Source organism: Trichosurus vulpecula, chromosome 3 (assembly GCF_011100635.1).
Source record: "Trichosurus vulpecula isolate mTriVul1 chromosome 3, mTriVul1.pri, whole genome shotgun sequence".
Classification (NCBI taxonomy): Eukaryota; Metazoa; Chordata; class Mammalia; order Diprotodontia; family Phalangeridae; genus Trichosurus; species Trichosurus vulpecula.
The window spans coordinates 419,316,043-419,323,079 of record NC_050575.1 but is presented as its reverse complement, the minus strand read 5'-3'; positions in this window follow the sequence as shown (position 1 = coordinate 419,323,079).

Below are 7,037 nucleotides of genomic sequence, written 5' to 3'. Positions count from 1 at the left end.
TGATACAAAGAAACAAAGGAAAGAATACTTGCCCTTGAGTAGGTTCTGATCTAGCCAGGAGAGAAGCGCATGCTTACAGGTACATAATTGCTTGTCAATGGATAGATAGAAAACACGTACAAACTGGATAGGAGATTTTTTTAGAGTGGATAAAAAGGAATGGAGAGGGGATCAAGGAAGGTCTCGTTAAGACAACTAGGGATTCTAAGAGGTAGGTTTAGGTGGCATCTGAGCCATGGAGGTCAGAAAGAACAACTGTATACAGGTGGGAAATGGGGTGCTATGGGGAAGGGATACTGAGCAGTTGGATCTGACTGGAAGGGAAGTGTGTACATATATAAAAGGCACGTAATTACATATATGGGTACACACATATTATATATATATATATATATATATGCGTATATGTGCATATATGCATACATGTATACGTGTGTATGTGTGTATGTATGTATACATATTCAAGTGAAAATCCTTTCTCCTTTATATTCATTCCTGATTTAAAGACAGAATATACTGTTGTTCTGAGGGCTTGAATGGGAGTTGGGATTCATTTTATCTTTTCTGTAAAGATCCAAATACAAGCTCTATTTTGACATTCTTAGGATCAGAATGGTTTAAACAACTTGTGGGTTAGTACAAGCCAAACTGTAGGAGAAATGAGAATATTCCATCTCCCAAGACTGAGCTTACTTGCATAACCTAGCCCTTTGATGTTTTTCACAGGCTCATAGATTTGGAACTGCAAGGGGTCTTGATGGTCAAATAAGGAAACTGAGGACAGTTAGGCAACAAGCCTTAAGTACTTACCATGTGCCAGGCACTGCTCATAGGAAAGTTAATTGGTCCAGTGTCACACAAATAGCATCTGAAGTTAGATTTGAACTCATAGTCTAAGTCCAGTCATGCCCTTTTTCACCTCACCATCCTCTCCCCCATTTACTATTAAAATTTTTTCAAATCAATTCTATGAATCTGACATTGCCGCCTGTAGAGTTCTAGCCTACTCCGTGGCTAAAGAATGGTCATGTGACCAAATTACAGCCTTTCTTGCTGATAACAGCATCATGTGAAAATAGTTCCAAAATTTAGGGTTTTCGTAGCAATTTCGGAGAGTTTTAGGGGACAATTATAGAAGGCTGCCTTTGTTATTCCCTGTCATAACCAGGATTCATGTGTGGCCACATTAGATCCTAGGGTTAGAATAGAGGTTTTCCCTGGGCTGCTTGCCAGGATTAATGCTGACATTATCAATTGGTGTTTCTTTAACGAGCATTATACCCTGATCCTAACCAGACATGACACAACTTGGATTTGGTTGATGAATCCAAATGACTCACAAGGCCTCTCGCAGCGAAATCAAGAATGGCGATTTTAGGCTATTAAGCTTAATCAGACATGAATACTCAATAGTTAATACATAATTGATGCTAAGAGCAATCATAGTCATTGTGGCCCTATCATGGTGTCACCTACGATTTGAAAAGCCAGCTTTTTCTGGCTCCAGAGTAACCATAAATAAATCCTTACCCTGGAGGGATATTTTAGGGGAGGGGGGAAGAGGGAGGGGTGTATTGGATTAATTTCACATAGACCTTCAGAATTCTAAGCAGCTTTACTACTCAATAAAGATTCCGAATTTTGTAATGTTTATCCAAAGATGTGTTTAGCAGTGAAACAATAACAACCAAAAATAAACCTCTTTTAAAAATACGACAGAAAATACCAAACATATGGGAAGGAAATAGCTTTTCAACATGTGTCAATGTGTGAAACAAAGGACTTCAGATTTTTATTTCTGTCTTCTATCTATCTCTCTGTCTATCTATCTATCTATCTGTCTATCTATCTATCTATCTGTCTATCTATCCATCTATCTACGTAGAGGGAACAATAGATTTTATTAGAATGTCTCATTAAACCAAAAAAGTACTATTAAAAATACTGACTGAAAGAAGGCTTTTTTTTTTCTGGGTCAACATAAAGGAGAATGCCACAGGCATACACAACTATCACTCAATCACCAAGCATTTATTAAGTGCTTATTATGTACTCAGCCCTGGGGTAAGTGCTAGGAATACAACCCAAGGAAATAAAAAATAACAGTCCTCTCTCAGAAGGCTCACTGTATAATGGGAGGGTACAACATGAAAACACCAAGGGGACATCAGCAGTCTTGTTTGTTCAAGCCCATAGATAAGAAAAATGAGGCCCAGTGACTTGTCCAAGATAACGCATATCTTACATAGTAGAACTTCCTGACCATTAGAGACATCCAGTAAGGAGATGGGTTCCTGGGGGTTTGGATCAATCGTAAGTTCTCTGTTACTTGAGGACTGGAAGCAAGGAAAGATGCTAAATTATCATGCATTTGGCTGAGGGTATTACTATCTAACCTATTAAATGCTGAAGCCTCTTCTGACTCTGAGATGTAATGATTTTGTGAAAACAGGATAGACAATGAAGGACTAGGGGGAGCTAGTTTTATGTGCAAAGCTAGTGAGTCCCTTTACGCCGGATATCTCCTTATTTTGGTTAATCTGTGAACACCTTGGTATCAGTGGCATGGAAGCAGATTTTGACCTTTCCTCATCCTCTGCATGAATCTAGTTAGGAACTTTCTATTAACCCTCCATTAGGAGCCCAGCAAAAGTCATGGCGTCCTTTCTCTGGTTCCTTTCGTCTCCTGCAGACAGCAAGGTATCTCTCTCGATGGACGCACGTCAGTATTGACTCCCATGAGCGGCCCATCTCCTTCAATTCAATTCAATAAGCATTTATGCAATGTCCGCTGTGATCCGGTAATCAAGCTAGGACAGGGGCTGAAAGACAAAGAAATAGTCCCCGGCCTCAAAAGGCTTTAGTTTTCTGGGAAGAAAACAAAAAATAAATGCCCCACCCTGCTTAACATTACATGGTCTTTCAGGCAGAGGGCACAGCCTGGGCAAAGACTGAGCCAGGAGGTTGTGTGAGTAACAGCGATTAGGATGGTTTGTTTGCAATGTAGAGAGTAGGGAAGAGTAATGTGTAATGAGACTAAACATGATGTGTTTTAGCCACCAACAACCAGTTGGAGCAGCAAAGCCTGCTGAAGGAGAAATGGAAGGCAGTATGCAGCAGTCAAGCCAAACCACCACTGTGTCCTTGGCCACTATTTATCCTCAGATCCTGATGGAGATTGCCCAGAAGCCTGAACCTAAGAACTTTGGGAAAAGCAGCACCCCACCCAAAACACTAGACTGCCTTCTAGCTCAGGCCCCACAGCCACCCCTGCGGAGAGGAATCTTCATGCAAAAGGGGCTCCCCTTCCTCAGAAACGCTAGCATCACCTACAGTGCAAACAGGCAGCTAGAAAGAAGGCCCTAAGGGTGATAGCAATCTCACCCTAGGCCAACACTCTTGCTTCCAGCTTAACGCTCACAGCAAACCATCTGTGGAGGTGGCTTCTGTGGAGAAGGGGACAGCCATCTGCACAAACTGCCACCTAACTGCCTCCCACAGAGGAGGCAAGTGGCCTAGCTGGAACAGCAGATCATCCTGAAGGAGGGACAGGAAGAAGCATGGGCCACGAGGGTCAAACTACCACTCCCCCGCCCACCCTTGACCACCATTTACCCCTCATACCTAGATGAAGACAGTTCAAGACCTTTAACCAGAGAGCCTTGAGAATATCAGTGCTCCCAGCCACGGGCCTTCAGAAATCATCCTAGGAAGCAATCTATTGGAGATGCAGCACATGTAGATGTTACAGACAGAGCTACTAAGAATCCAGAGAGTTCTTGCCACCAAAATCTTTGGCAGCATCAAACGATTCAACATTAAAAATCCATGCTGTTTATCAGTAGAAATGACATAAAAAGAGTCATTAGGATGTTTCTCTGTAGCATACTAGGGTACATGGTGCCTTTCATCTGACCTGCAGTGAAACCTCCCAAATGTGTTGTCTCCACCATTCTTACTCTTCTTTTTGGACTTACCACGGAGTATTGCACATACTAAATGCTTAATAAATGATTTATCACTCATTCTTTTATTACATTGTAAAGGGCTTCAAATGACAAACAGAGGAGTCAAAACTTTTCTCCCAGAAGAAACAAGGAGCCATTGAAGCTTCTTGAGCACAGTAGTAGAATGTCCAGACTTGGATTTTAGGGATATCGTTTCAGCAGCTGTATGGAATAGACATGTCAAACCCAGGGTCCATAGCCACACACTGCCCACACAACTCCCAAGTATAACCCACACATGATTGAAATGTAGTCCATGTCTAAGTGTAATGGGTTAATGTATTAATAAAAAAGAGATACATAAACATATGTGGTTTCCCAAGTCAATATGTGGATCATAGGGATCTTTATGTATGGGTTAGTGGTCTCATTTCTATTTGTAGTTGAAGCCACTGGTATTGACCATTGATTGATTGATGTGGGGAGGCTGCATGTAGAGAGACCAATTAGAGGTCATTGCAATGATCCAGGTGAGAACTGGTGAGGGCCTGAGGTGGTGGTCTCAGTGGAGAGAAAGGGACAGACAGAAGAGATGTCGTGGAAATAAAATAGATAATATTTGACAACTGACTGGATATGTAGGGTAAGAAAGAGGATAGAGTCAAGGGTAACTCAAGGGTTGGGAACCTGAGTGATTAAAAGGATGGTGATGTCCTCAAGAGAAAGATCAACGTTCAGTGAAGGGGTAAATTTAGAAGGAAAGATAATGAGTTCAGTTTTTGGACAGATTGAATTTGGGATGATTCAGAAAAATGAAGGTGAGTAAAAAACTATATACGTATGTATGTATATGTATATCTCTTTCTACCTACGTGTCTGTATGTGTGTGTCTGTGTGTGTTGAGAGATACAAAGACAAAAAGAAATAGTTATTGCTGTCAATGTTATAATTCCTATCGTTGTTGACAAAGCCTTTGTCCAAGATATCTCATATGCCTTGGATGCTCTATTTTCTCACTTCTGCCTCTTGGAACTCTTGGATCCTTTTCGCCTCAGCTAATGGGTCCATTCCTCCCAAATTCCTTTCTCTATTCCCCAATTGTGAGTGTCCCTTCAATTGCTTTGTTTAAATGTACAAATACAAGTATATTTACATGTATACACACATAAATGCACACATGCATGCAAATACTGTGTGTGTGTGTATGTATGTGTGTGTCTGCTTTTCTTCCCTGGGGAACAAAGCTTTTAGAAGAAGAGACTATTTTGTTTTTGTCATTTCATAAATATTAGTCGTCGAGGGTTGGATTGAAATGGATTGAGGAGAGCAGATTTGGCAGGCAAGACAGAAGGTCAGTTGGGGCTTGGTTGTGAAGCAGGAGAGGACTGAGAACCTCACAGGATACTTCTAGGAGACAACCCCCCAGACAGGTTAGAGGTTGGAGAGTGGTAAAGAAGGATGAGGGGTGAATTGGGAGGTTCCCTGATAGAAAGTTGGGTTCAGAGAAGGGGCAGAGTCTTTGCATTTTAACCTACCTGTAAATCCCTTAGAAGAAGCAGAAGGCAAGTGGACCAATTGAGAAATCCCTAGGAGAAATTTTAGGCAGGCAGAGGAATAGATAGCCCTCATCATGGATAAAGTGGGCATGCCAAGAAATCAAGAACACCTTGATATTTATAAGGGGTGAAGAGGCTCCCTCAGAGATTAACTGGGAAAAGTCACAGTTGCCAATGTCTGAAGGACTATGGGGGAACATAGTAGTAATAGGGTGGATGAGGTGCTGTTTGGTCCAAAGCCCCCAGAGGACCTTAGGGTGTTGGAATGATGACAAGGAGGAAATTCCTCCTTTTTCTCTCAGGAGGATGGTAGCATGATCCAAAGCTCTCCTTACCCCAGCCTAGACAGGGCTTGGCATATAAGCATCCGGGTATAGGATTAAGAAAGGAGAAGGGTTGAATGTATGTTCTTTCACTTTGTTTCTTCTACTATTTTTTTTAACAACAGAGATCTTCTTTTCTCCCTATTTCTTTCAGCCTGAGGATTTATATTCATTTTAACAAACATCAGCAACCACAGAAGGAAATGGGTGTCCTTAGGAGTTCATTGTGGAGACATTCCAGCGTCTCCATAAATCTTCACACACATATACATCACAGTGGATGATGAGAGCTATTAAACTGGATATACACACATCACCCTTGGGACATGAAAAAGGACCCCAGAGTGTTTGCAGATCAGGAGACTCAAGAGGAACAACAAAAGGGAGGCTCAGAATGAAAGGCAGAAATTGGGCTTTGACCTTAAGCCAAGTACTAGAATTGATGTCATTAGCCATATTTGTAAGCAATCTGATTGATGGATGATGGCCAACGTCTCCCTAATCTTACCCTACAGGGGACCAGCTGCAATGAAATTCTGTTCCTAGCCAAACACCAGGTAATATTTAACCCTCTGTTCTACATTGGGCATTGACCTGGCAGTGACCTTCCCTGACAAATGATGCCTGATGAAAAGCATCACCTTGGCAATAATTCTGTGTGTGTGTGTGTGTGTGTGTGTGTGCATGCGCACGCGTGCATGTGCGCTCAAGCACCTCCAAGCAGGTAGCAGGTTACTCAATGACAGCAGGTTATTCAGAGTGGAAGTGAAAATAACAGAAAAATAAGAGACCATGATCACCAAGACTAGTAGGCCAGAAGGTTCTCACCTTTGATGCTCAGACTTAGAAATAAGAGAAAGAATGAAGGAGAGATCTTAAAGAAGCCCTGATACCTGCAAAGGATTATTAAAATGGAAGGGGGGCACTGTGATGGGATAGAAGGAAAAGAATGGAAAGGGAGATAAGAAAAGTAGGTCATATAAACAAAATTATTTTTAACAATGACTTGGTATAAAAATAGCCTTCTTAATTTAAAGGTCATCATTTGAAATAAAATCAAAATATTATCCTAAATGTATCCTAACGGCTATAACATTGAAATTAAGATGATGAAAACTTCAAGTTACTTTAAACCTCTGGAATGGCAGAAAAGAAATATTATTTTTGAGTCTGTTTCCTAGTGTATAACATTACCTATAAATCAGCATTTT